Source organism: Arvicola amphibius, chromosome 3 (genome assembly GCF_903992535.2).
Source record: "Arvicola amphibius chromosome 3, mArvAmp1.2, whole genome shotgun sequence".
NCBI lineage: Eukaryota > Metazoa > Chordata > Mammalia > Rodentia > Cricetidae > Arvicola > Arvicola amphibius.
In genome coordinates, this window is record NC_052049.1 from 156,099,594 (window position 1) to 156,113,221 (window position 13,628).

Here is a 13,628-nt window from a genome sequence, read left to right on the forward strand (position 1 = left end):
TCTTTTCTCTTTTTTCTTTTCTTTTTGGTTTTTTGAGACAGGGGTTTTTTGTAGCTTTTGGAACCTGTCCTGGGACTCACTCTGTAGACCGGGTTGGCTTCAAACTCACAGAGATTCGCCTGCCTCTGCCTCCCCAGTGCGAGGGTTAAAGGTGTGTACCACCACTGCCTGGCGCATATTGCAAGTCTTACACTTAAGCCTTTGATTAATTTTGCATTATTCAACCTGAGAGACAGGGATCTTCTTTCTGTTAGCACTTCATACGTGGTAGGCACATACTCCACCACTGAGTTAAATGTCAAGTCCCTGTGTCTCATTTACATGGGGAACTTAAAAAGCTTACTTCATGGAAAATGGGGGTGTAGTAATAGTTACTGTGTACATTGGGGGCTCAGTAAAGGTGCTTACTTTCTTCAGTGTACATTCTTGCTGTGTTTGTTGAAAATCAGGTAGCTATAAATACACAAGTTAGTTTTGGGCTTTTTATTCTGTCCTGTCCTGTTTGTCAATGTGTTTGTTTCATGCCAGTACTATGTATGCTATTTGGTTAGATAGCTTTGAAGCGTCTTTTTTTAAAAAAGATTTATTTATTTATTATGTATACAACATTCCTTCCCTGTATGCTTGCATGCCAGAAGAGGGCACCAGATCTCATTATAGATGGTTGTGAGCCACCATGTGGTTGCTGGGAATTGAACTCAGGACCTCAGGAAGAGCAGTCAGTGCTCTTAACCTTTGAGCCATCTCTCCAGCCCCTTTGAAGCGTCTTTTAAAGTCAGGTATTTTAAAGCATCCAGTCTTGTGGGATTTTTTTGTTTTGTTTTTTTTTTTAATTTTTTATTTTTTTTCGAGACAGGTTTCTCTGTAGCTTTGGACCCTGTCCTGGATCTAGCTCTTGTAGACAAGGCTGGTCTCGAACTCACAGAGATCCTCCTGCCTCTGCTTCCTGAGTGCTGAAATTAAGGGCGTGCGCCACCATTGCCCAGCCCAGTCTTGTTCTTTTTGCTAATGATGTCTGATTATTCATGGTCTCTTATGGTTCCTCACAAATTTTAGTAGTGTTTTTCTAGTTCTGTGAATAATGTCACTGGTGTTTTGGCAAGAATTTCAAACATTTAATTTTGTCTTTCAAGACAGAGTTTCTATGTGTAGCTCTGGCTGTCCTAGAACTAAGAGATTCTCCTGCCTCTGTCACCACTGCTTGGTAAGTGTGAACATTTTAACAAGGTTGATTTTTCTTCTCTCTTTTTTTTTCTTTTTGGAGGTGGGGGTTGAGACAGGGTTTTTCAGTGTAGCTTTGGAGCCTGTCCTGGGAATTCCTTCTGCAGACGACACAGGCCTTGACCTCACAGAGATCTGCCTGCATGTCTCCCCAGTGCTGGGATTAAAGGCGTGCACCACTGCCCAGCAAAAATTCCTCATTTCTATATTTTTTTATGAAGTGATGCTGAGTTAATGCAGGATTTTTTCTATACCTATTGAGATAATCACAGTGTTTACCCTTCATTCTGTTGATGCGATCTATTTTGAATTTTGTCTTATATATTGAACCATTCTTATACTATGAGGCAACACCCTATTTCCTTACGATCTTTATGTACTCTGCAGGGTCAGGGAAAATCCTCCAGTGATTAAAGAGATAGTACCCAAGCATATAGTCTTTTTGTATTTTATTTATTTATTATGTATATATACAGCATTCTGCATGCCTGTATGTCAGAAAAGGGCACCAGATCTCATTATAGGTGCCTGGGAGGCACCATGTAGTTGCTGGGAATTGAACCCATGACCTTTGGAAGAACAGCCAGTGCTCTTAACCTCTCAGCCATCTCTCCAGCTCCCTTTTTGTACTTTTATATTTATTTGTGTGTGCACATGTATGAATGCCATGGTTTGAATTCAGGGATCAGAGAGCAACTTGGGTTCGGGAAATGGGTTCTCAGGACAAAATTCAGGTTTTTGGTGGCAAGTGCCTTTTCCTATTGAGCCATCTTGCCAGACCCTGAATATATAGTCTTAATGCTAAGAGTTTCAAATAAGCATTTTTTACTTTTTAAAACATTTTTTTTTTAAAGGGAGTTTATTTTAGCTAACGGCTTCTGTCTTGGTTAAGGTTTCTATGGCTGTGACAAAACATCATGACAAAAAGCAACTTGGGAGGAGTTTTCAGTTTAAAACTTAAAAGCCATACCCATCACAGGGAAGTCAGGGCAGAAATCAAGGCAGAAACTTGTAGTGAGAAGCGGCGGGGCTTTGTCCCGCCACCCGCCATCCGGCTAGCTTTACACCCGAAATAATTACACGGAAACTGTATTCTTTTAAAACACTGCCTGGCCCATAGTTTCAGCCTCTTATTGGCTAATTCTCATATCTTGCTTTAACCCATATTTAGTAATTTATATAGCACCACGAGGGGTGCCTTACCAGGAGAGATCTTAACCTGCGTCCATCTCGGAGAGGAGCAGCATGGAGACTCCTATGGCGAATGCCTGAAGCGTCTCCCCTACTCTCTACTTCCTTCTTCCCACAATTCTGTTCTGTCTACTCCACCTACCTAATTTTCTGTTCTTAAAGGGCCAAGGCAGTTTTCTTTATTAATTAACCAATGACAGAAACATAGACAGATAACTCTCCTCCATCATTTCCCCTTTTTCTGTTTAAACAAAAAAGAAAGGCTTCAACTTTAACATAGCAAAATTACATATAACAAAACAGTTATCAAGCAAGTATTACAGTTACAATATTTAAATCTATTTTATCTTTTATCATAACTAAGGAAATCTATAACTATCTATTTATTCTTCAACTCCATCAAAGACTCCAGAAGGATATAATATTACCTAAGTAAACAAGTCATATGCAACTTTCAAACTCTAGAAATGACAGAGATAACTCACTGCCTGGACAGTCACCCAAAGTTCCTCTGTACAGTTGGGGCATCCATCTTCGGCCTTCAGGCCCATAGTTTCCAGCAGACATTTCCATGAAGCAGGAAATTCCAAAGACAGTTCAGTCACTTTCTGCTGTGTCCTGCAGAACGTCTCGCAGACTCTTTCATGAATCAGGAACCCCGAAAGACCATCTCACCTTTAGGCAAGTTCAGCAGTCCTCTCTCTGCGGGTTTTTTGTGTCCAGTTTATGCAACAGTCCAGGCAAGAGCAGTTTCTTGCCCAAATGGCTAACAAACTCCATAAGTAGCCTCTTCGATGCCCATCTTCCTCTTGAAGTAGATTGGTGCTGCCAGGAGCAGACGTGTCTCATTGTCATGAAAAACCCTAAGTTATTAAAACATTAAATGCCATATTCTGCAGTCTTTGAAAGATATGAAGAATGTCTATCTAACTGAAATATATCTCTACATATCTAGAAAATCTAATAACATGACTACAAGCTTAACTATTATCAATGATTATCCATTAACAACCTATATTTCCTAATAATACATTACATTCTTTAAAATGAACTACAATCACAATAGCTTAATCAAAATCAGAAATACATATACATATAACAAAATTGACCTTAAAATCTATACCAATGCAAATTATTCATATCTATATCATCTCCCCCTTTAAATGTAAAAGAACATTTATAAGCAATATTTGGGAAAATGGGCGCAGTTTTTTCTCTCCAAACTGCTTCCTGCTGAATGGGGGCGCTGTTATTTAGGTCTTTCATGGTGTAACCTGTGTGCTAGGTTCATCTCAGTTGGCAGTTGAGTGAAGTAATTTTTTGAAGATGTTCACAGCAACCTTTCAGGAGGGCGTGGTCTATCATACCATATTGGGATAGAAGCAATCCACAGAGTCTCGTCCTCTGTGAAAACAAAAGAAGAAACTCTTTTCCAAAGCATCATGTTCTTAGATCCAAATCCTGAAGTCATACCGTTAAGATGTCCATTCTGATCTAGCCTGGCAGCCCATATAATGAAATGTCTCTCTGTACTTAGCTCCTTTACAGTCAAAAAAATCAAAGAAAACACAACAAAATACATAATCCAGACTCTCTGTGAATTTTCCATTTTTACGTGGCTTATTTTTACTCTATCACTTTACTTCTTTTAATCTATAACTATCTGTACTCTGTCTCTTTAAAGACTTTAACCTTTTCTTTTTAAGGCATTAACTTTATTTTCTATATTTTTTTTTCTCTCTTTTAAGCCTACGTGAGCCATTTAAAGGCCTTCTATGTCTGAATCTTTTCTATTGTGAATCTGTAATATTTTACTATCCAGGAGCACTTCTTAAAAGGTTAACCACTTCTTAAAATCTTAAGTTGCGCCAGGTAGAGGTAATACGGTACTGCCTGTTTACAGCCAAGTCTAAACCTTAACTGCGCTGTTATTGTGGTAATTACGATAGATCCTGCCTGAGATCAGTACAGTTCAGCATGGCGGAGCAGAGCCAAAGCCGCTCCTGCCTCAGTCATTTGGTGCCCCTGAGCCGCACACAGTTCCAGGCACACAGCAGTCGACATTGGAGCCGCACTCAGCAGTTTAATTCTGAGACTGAGCGTGCAGCACAGAAACTCTTTTCATCCAAGTTACAGCCAAATCTGACACGCAGAGCACCGCGCAGTCTGAAAACATCTCTATGGCGGCAGGAATCCGCCATGCTCTCCCGCTCGCCTAAGCCTGATTCCGCCATCTGCCCAGGTGCAGGTGGGGAGCAGTGAGCCATTGGCATCATCTCAGAGCACTTTCTTTCCGATCCCAAGCAGGCACACAAACATCCAGTCCATAAAAGCCATTGAAATGCTTTAAAGCCAGAGTTTGCACTGGCAGCACAGCACAAGGAAGCCACGTTTTAAAATGACTCAGCTTTTTCTCTGTCGCTATTGCCGAAACAGGAAATCTCTCTATAGTACGTCCAGGCAAACAGCAAAAAGCTGTGTTAAACACTCTCTCTCCTTTATTTGAAGCTTTTACAGGTTTTTACGTGGATTTAGTCACCACGTTGGAGCGCCAATCTGTAGTGTGAAGCGGCGGGGCTTTGTCCCGCCACCCGCCATCCGGCTAGCTTTACACCCGAAATAATTACACGGAAACTGTATTCTTTTAAAACACTGCCTGGCCCATAGTTTCAGCCTCTTATTGGCTAATTGCCCAAAATAATTACACGGAAACTGTATTCTTTTAAAACACTGCCTGGCCCATAGTTTCAGCCTCTTATTGGCTAATTCTCATATCTTGCTTTAACCCATATTTAGTAATTTATATAGCACCACGAGGGGTGCCTTACCAGGAGAGATCTTAACCTGCGTCCATCTCGGAGAGGAGCAGCATGGAGACTCCTATGGCGAATGCCTGAAGCGTCTCCCCTACTCTCTACTTCCTTCTTCCCACAATTCTGTTCTGTCTACTCCACCTACCTAATTTTCTGTTCTTAAAGGGCCAAGGCAGTTTTCTTTATTAATTAACCAATGACAGAAACATAGACAGATAACTCTCCTCCATCAGAAACTGAAGCAGAATCCACGGAGGAAAGCGGCCTACTGGCTTGCTTGACTTCCTGGACTCAATCTGTAGACCAGGCTGGCCTCAGACTCTGAGATCAGCCTGCCTCTGCCTCCCGAGTATTAAAAGCATGCTCCTCTACCACCACCACCCAGTCCAGCCTGTTTTCTTATACTTCCAACCCTTCTCACCATTGGTGGTACTGTTCCAATGAGCTGGACCCTCCTATGTCAACCACTGAGAAAATGCCCCACAGACTTACCTATAAGTCAGTCCTATGGAGACATTTTCTCAGTTAAGATTTTCTTTAAAACCAAATTGGTGGCTCATGCTTATAAAATCCTAATACTTTAAAAACTTGAGTTAGGTTTGAAGCCAACTTGGACTACACATTGAGACTATCTTAAAAAACTGAAAGAAAAACCAGGAAAGGGCTCTAATCCCCACTGGGCAACTGGAGAAAAAGCCACAAAAACAGCCAGAAGCTCAAATATATACTACAAGCAGCAAACTTTTAAGGCATTAGCTCAGAGGACACTTGACCAAGTGCTGTGCAGATTAGGTTTCTGGCAACAGAACTAATTTTAGAAAGCACAAATGGTAGATTTGTACTTACTATATTTTAAGATTATCTGGAAGCCTGACACGAGGCAGGGGCAACTGAATTCCAATTGGGCTAGTTACTGAAGCCAAATATGTAAATTCTGCTCTCAACCTGCAAAACCAGTCTGAAACAAATACATTTCATATTATTGTAGTGAGGTCCCATTAAGGTTTTTAAAGACTTGAGTCTTTAGTGAACTCTCAGGTAGTTCGTTAACAAACTAACAACTCTAGGTTCCTAATAATGACTAGTATTAGCTTTTTATTAATAAAAAGAAATTACCCAGTCAATACCTGTAAATTAGAAAGCTAGTCTTGCTTTTGAGAAAAAAAACATTCAGTGTATATTAAAAGGTTTGAATTAACAAGCTTAATGTAAACTAATTTTAGCTATAAAATTAGCACTTTCAAATAGAGTTCCACTAAAATGATGTTTTTTTGGACTTTCTTGTTCAGGTATAAATCCCTCAGTCAATGATGGGGATGAAGATGGCTCAATGGTTAAAAGTACTTGTGTTTCAGAGTACCCATGCTCAGTTCCTAGCATCCACATAGCTGTAGTTCTGCACTCTCTTCTAGCCTAAAAGGGCAATTGCATTCATATGCACATTCTACCCAACCCCACGCCATAGACACACACACACATCCCTCCAGTTAATGATGGGTAAATATGTGGACTTCTGATCATGTCTTCTTACTGAATATGTCAAGATATAACCTTTTTATAACTTGAACTCCACTGCTCAAAAGTTCTGGTAATGTGCTGAGCACTCAGCCTTATTTTTTATTCCGTTTTTATGCCAACATCCCCAATTTATTACAAGTAGGTTCTAAGCCGTACTATACTATACATGCAGTGTTCCTTAGGCCTAACTGTATTTTCCCTATACTTGAACTGGTTTTGACTCACTCTATTTCTATCCTTTAGTAGAAAAAAATCTCTTGCTGTGAATGGTGGCACATGCTTGTTATATTCCTACCCTCGAGAGCAGGAAGATTGTCTTAAGTTCAAGGCCAGATTGGTCTGAGTGAGTTCCAAGTCAGCCAGGTCTACATATTGACACCCTTCGTTTGTTTTCTACTTCTATTAAGGTTGCCTTTGTCTTTTCATTCTTTTTTAAAAAAATATTATGTATACAGTGTTCTGCCTGCATGTATGCCTGCACACCAGAAAAGGGCACCAGATCTCATTACAGGTGGTTGTGAGCCACCATGTGGTTGCTGGGAATTGAACTAAGGACCTCTGGAAGAGCAGCTAGTGCTCTTAACTTCTGAGGCATCTCTCCAACCCCCTTTTCATTCCTTTTTAAGACAGTTGTGTGTGTGTGTGTAGCCTTTGTTGTACTATAGACAAGGTTGGTTTTAAATTCAAGGATCCACTGCCTCTGCTGGGATTAAAAGCTGTGTGGAATCACCACTTCCTGGCTTGCTTTTGATTTTTCTTTATATTTTGTACCACCGTTGGTAAATGGAACAGAGAAATTTTATCTTTGGGCTCCTTGGCAGACTAGTACTAGCATGTACAATAATTTGGATCAACTGAATACGATATAGTAAAAGACCCATTAGAAGGCAAGGAAACAAACAGAAGAAACTGCAAAAAGAGGTCAGAGGGCTTCAAAACAAATCATTTCACAACCCTGCCTTGTTTTTAACCGTTTGCCAGCTTGGATAAAAGGGCAAGGAGTTCCCACCCACTCCCTGATAGGGTTTTTCTGGATAGCCCTGGCCGTCATGGAGCTCTGTAGACAGGATGGCCTTCTGAGATCCACGTGACTACTGGGATTTAAAAACACATGGAACACACATTTTTTACTATTGATTTACTTCCTATTCTGGACCTGAGACCTATCAATTAATGAAGCGTTGCTTTTAAGACCTCAAGAGACGACAATTTATTAGATTCAAACCAAAAGGGGGCAGGAACCAGGGAACCAACAAAAACTCAAAATAGTTCCCCCATTTCACATTCACTGTTACCCATTGTCTTTTTAAAAAATTTTATCAGGGTTTCTCTACAGCTTTGGGGCCTGTCCCAGAACTCGGTAAACCAGCCTGGCATCAAATCCAGAAATCTGCTGAGTGTTGGGATTAAAGGCATATACCACCACTAGTGGGCATGACTCATCATTTGTAAAATCTTTGGGGTCTGAATTAGCCTGAAAGTGGATTCAAATGACTCCTGGGATATACTCCCATTTTGTACTTTACAAACTCAGTAACTTACTCTTGAATAGAAAATGAATCAAGGATGGAGTCAATAGGGAAATTGAAAATCTGAAAAAATGTAGATAACCTATATGATACAGCAAATACAGTACTAGAGAGGGAAGAAACATGTACAAGTCCCTGGATTCAATTCCCAGGGGCAAAACACACCCATAGGAATCTATATGCCCCTTAGTCCCAGCATTTGGGAGGCAGAGGCAGGTAGTGGGCAGCTTGGTTTTAAGAGTTCCACCAATTGCCAGGACCCTGTCTCAAATACAAAATACCAGGTAGTGGTAGCAATACATCTTCAGTTCCAGCAGAGGCAGGTGATCTGAGAAACCCCGTTTTGAAAAACTAAAAAAATCCACCCAAATCCAATAAGCAGAGTATCAATGTTTTAATATTTTGGAAATGAAAATCTGCAGAAACACTCAGAGCTAAAAACTATCAAGCTAGAGAATATCTGATCTGACCCCAAAAGATGCTTCAACTACACCCAAACAGCATGATGCTGTTTAAGCATAGGCCTTAGGAGAACACATAAAAAATGGGTATTCAATAGCCATCTCCTTTTCCAAAGGCAGCAAGGTTCTTAAGTCCAATGGTACCGGAAGGAATTGGATGTTTATAGGGGAGAAAACTAGATTCTGTTCTCACATAAAAATTTTAGGATAAGTGAATTACTTCAGCATTATCTTAAACTACCTTAAACTATAAGCTGGGCTGCTGAGGCATTTTGGATTAGACTCCACAAAGCACAGGACGTAAATCTAAAACTGGACACAATGACTAGTCTGCAAAGGCAGCTAGATCTGAGTCAACTGTCTACTTTATCAGGAGACCCTGCCTCAAAAATTCCGCCAACTACAAATGGATAATCGAAGTTATTAGCAAGATAGAAGAGCAACCTAGGCCATTTCTTTTAACCAAAGCTCTAGAGGCAGGCATAACTGCTGTAAGCCCAGCCTGGTCTACAGAGAAACCCTGCTCACAAAGGCCACCCTACCCACAATAGGGCTATTTGGAGCCCCCCCCCCACTGACAAAAATAATCAAGAAATAGCTGTTTCAACTGAACATTTATTGCAGCATTTACAGTAATACCCACTGGGTAAGGAAATATGGCACCTACCAAATCTTACAGGCCACATCACATGCTGTCCTGTTCACTGGACAGTGTCACAATCCCAGTAGAGATTCTCTGAACCACTGAAAGTTCTCACCAATTCCATTCACATTTTAAACCCAACAAGACCAACGACTAAACACTCCCATCCACTGATTGCACACAACCCAGAACTTTGTAGATGTGATCCCATGTTCTACCCATCAATAAAAACTAGTATCACAGATGGCTCCGCAGGCAAACAGTCCCCAGTGTTAGGAGGTAAGATGGAGGAGCGGGGACAGCTAGGGCAGTGCAAAGCAAGACCTCAACTCTGAACGCACTAGTAAACACCGTACATCTTCTTGTCTGCCTTTCCACCACCTCCAATTCTCATTCGCCAGCAAAGCCTTGTGTCTCTGGCCCTAGAAAAAGAAACACAGTGATTACAATACTGCCAACACTAAAAAAAAAACTAAATGTGCCTTTATAATGGTCCATCTCAGAAGCCAGATCCGTAATTTTGATTTTTTCAACAGGAATTTCAGATTCGGGATAGGATCATCATAGATTAGACCAGACACATGTTCAGAAAACAATGCAAAAACCCTCCACTCACACTCAATTCTCCGAGGAGCTCTAGGTACTTTACAGGCAGCTGGCATCTCTGTGCTCCTTCCACTGCTGGCAGAAAAAAAAAAGCACCATGACATACTACACATTCACCTACAAGGCCCATGCAACTAAAGCACTCCATTTTTGCACATTTGTATCTTTTTCCGGGTAACCATCTTTGAGATATAACCCACTGGGACTGTTTAAAATCAATTGTCTTACGGTCGCTCATCAATACTATAGCCACCCCAAATCATTAAGAATCCATCAACAATAGGAAGCTACTTATGCACAAGTTTTATATGTAAACGTAATGTTTCTTATTTATGCTGGCAAAAAATAAGATCTAGGCTTCATACACACCTTTTCAAGGAGTCAGGTCTTAAACAGATTACTTTTTGTTATTAATTCTCTTGGATGATTTGGGCCTCTCTCCATCTATTTAAAAAAAAAAAACAAAATTTTAAGCACCACACAATCGGTCTATTCGTTTAATTAGAATCCTATGCTGCATCACCCTTACCTGGGCATCTCTTTGCAACCGCTCTGAAGACCCAGAAAAAGATGGCGTCATCGCTCCTGTGAAAGGATTGATTTTTAATCAGTCGACTCTCGGGCAACACCAATACATTCCGACCAGCTCCTAACTCCTGGACCCTTCCTCTGCACGTCCTGATGTGTCAGAACCCACCCGTGCCCAGCCCCAACCTCCTTGGGCCTACACGCCAATCCTGCCGTCTCTCGCTGCAGATGCGCATTTCCCTGAGCAAGCATTCAATGACACGCTAACCTCGAGCCTCCAAGGCTGTCCCACAAAACAGAAGCCTCCAATTTCACCCCGCGCCACGGTATTTCGCGTGGCCACCCGTCCACACCGCGAACTCACCTACCGACAATACCAGACTCTCAGCTCGCCGACGTAAAAGGACCAGCCGCACCGCCTGCAGCTCCCTTTATAGCCTCCGTGGCGTGAGCACGAGGCTGCCCCTCCCTCTCGCGCCGATTGGACTAGGTGCAGTGTGGGGGGCGTGGTCTTTCCCTGAGGCACCGCGTGGGAGCGCGCGCCGCCGCTCTTTTCTTCCGGGCCGTTCTGGGCGTGGTGCGCGCCGGCCGCCGGCCCGCGTGCGCGCCCATCTCTGCGCGCGCTCCCGCCGGCACGCTGCCACCCGGCTCTTCCGAGTCTGCGGGGCGAGCCGCTCGGCTCTACGTGGCGTGGGAGTGGCGCCAGAATTCAAACGAACAGCCGCCTGCTTCGAGCCAAGTCGGCTAGGACGGTCGGCGGCTGGGAGCGGCCTTGCGATCGCCTCGCAGGCGGCCTTTGCGCGCGGCTGGCGGAGCAGCGTGGCTGGCCTGGTGACCCGGTGCTGCGCTTGGTCCCCAGCGGCGCGGCGGAATGGATCGTGGCGGACAGAACCACGCGGGTGAAAACCCGAAAGCCTTGCGCTTATAATTCGTGCACCCTGCGGGTGCCGCAGGTCTGCAGAAGGCCACGCCGTCGCGTGCACGCCACCCATTGCCTGCTTAGGCCCCCAGCCCCGTTCAGCCTCTCCCCCCTCCCGGTTACAAGGCACTAGTGACAGTTATTCTGTGACAATCCTGAGAAGTTTAACCACTCCTTTTCACAAAGGAGGAAGCAGGTCAAAAGCCGCCGGTTGGCCTAAGGTCACACAGCTGTCCGCGATTTTTAAGTTTCTTGCTACTAACTTATAAATGTAAAAGTAAAAGGGACTAATTCATACGTCAAACTTAAAATTCAAATATAATGCTCCAGTAATTGGCATGTATGGGTGAATGTGTGGATGCACAAACTACACTTGATTTTTTAGCATTTGGAAACTCGGGTCTTTATTTGGTAGCATTTTCCACTGATTAAAATTACGTGTGTATTTGTCCTCACCTTCCGTTACAGTGTGTGAGGAGCTCCTCTGGTTTTGTGCATTGCTCTTTTACTTGGTGTCAGCAATTGTTAAATGAGTGAAGGGGTATGCGTGGTGTCTCTCAGAAAACTCGAATGATTGAACTCCAGCAAATTTTAATTGCAAAGATGAAGTTTTTCCTAGGTGACAAATAATTACTAACTTTATATATTTTTTCTTCTTCACAATGTTGCCTAATGTACAATGTAAACTCATACATTCTTTTTTTTAAATTTATTTATTTATTTAGTATACAACATTCTGTTTGTGTGTCTGCCTGCAGGCCAGAAGAGGGCACCGGACATCATTACAGATGGTTGTGACCCGCCATGTGGTTGCTGGGAATTGAACTCAGGACCTTTGGAAGAGCAGGCAATGCTCTTAACCTCTGAGCCATCTCTCCAGCCCAAACTCATGCATTCTTCACATTGCTTTTAAAACACCTTCAGGCGGCTGGAGAGATGGCTCCCCGGTTAAGAACACTGGCTGCTCTTGCAGGGGTCCTGAGTTCAGTTCCCAGCAGCCACATGGTGGCTCACAACCATCTGTAATGCGATCTGGCGCTCTCTTCTGCTCCTGGGCATGCATGCAGACAGAACACTATACAGAATACAGAATAAATAAATAAATCTAAAAACAAACAAACTTACTTCAGTAAGTAAGGATGTAGATAAGTAAATGTCTCCGCATCTCTGGCATCTTCTCCCCAGTACTACTCTCAAGAAGTAATCACCATTAACAATTTTTTGAAATATTAATGCATATTCGAATACTTGTACAAATTTCACGTAGGTGTGCAATCTATATATGTAGCCAGCATGATATTCAGTGTTCAGTAGGATGTATCAGTGTATCTTAAGCAATTTCCAGTTTTTCACTATTGACGACAGCACACAATAATAAAATTCATCCGGGCAGTAGTGGCAATGGTGGCGCATGCCTGCCTTTAAACCCAGTACCCAGAAGGCAGAGACAGGAGGCCAGCTTGGTTTATGGAGTGAGTTCCAGGACAGCCAGGGTAAGGTTACACGGAGAAACCCTTTCTCAATAAATAAATAAATAAATAAATAAATAGGTTCAATTAAAAAATAGAAGGAAATATAGAAAGATGAACCGAGGGAAACTGTTGTCCTCGTACTTAAAATAGCAATGGTAGTAATTTGCTACCAAGTATTTGAAGTGATTTAATAATAACTGAATAGTGGTAGGTGCTGAAGAGTTCATTATGCTGAAAAGCTCATTTCCTGTAGAAAACTTTCAGATAAGATCTTTGTTGTGATAATCATTTCAATAAATATTCATTAAGTTCTGGTGTGTGCAGTGTGCTTCAAATCTGATATGAAAGCCCTAAAGTCAGGCCGGAGAAATGGCACTTTGGTTAACAGCTACTACCCAAATTCCGTTCCAACACCCGTATCAGATTCTAATTCCAGTGGATCAAACATCCTCTTGTGGCCTTTGAGGGCACTGGCGCACTCATAGCGTATACAGCAATCACAATTAAAAATAAATGTAAAAGAAAATACCAAAGTCTTTGACCTTCCCAAAGGAACAGTTTAGTTAGAAGTTTCCTTTCAACTTTGAACAAATCGAATTTAAGGATTAGTGCAACCAGGGCTGCTGAGACGGCTTAGTGAATAAAAACTTTGCCAGGAAAGCCTGGTGATTTCAGCTCGATCCCTGAAACCCATGGAGACGTGGAAGATGAGAACAAACTCCAAAAA

At 42.2% G+C, this 13,628-nt stretch overlaps 1 long non-coding RNA gene and 1 other non-coding gene across 3 annotated transcripts; both read right to left on the reverse strand.

Annotated features, from left to right (window-relative positions):
- Positions 1-9,330: 9,330 nt before the first annotated feature.
- LOC119810245 lies at positions 9,331-10,904 on the reverse strand. 2 transcript variants are annotated; one of them, XR_005284724.2, is made up of 5 exons: positions 10,875-10,904; positions 10,512-10,567; positions 10,352-10,426; positions 9,993-10,054; positions 9,331-9,798 (listed from the first exon to the last, which is right to left on the reverse strand). It is a non-coding gene; the product is annotated as an uncharacterized LOC119810245 (long non-coding RNA). The 2 variants fall into 2 exon arrangements; XR_005284723.2 differs by having other exon boundaries at positions 9,993-10,057.
- Positions 9,873-9,946, reverse strand: LOC119810917. Its single transcript, XR_005284855.1, has one exon. It is a non-coding gene; the product is annotated as a small nucleolar RNA SNORD50 (small nucleolar RNA).
- Positions 10,905-13,628: the final 2,724 nt, after the last annotated feature.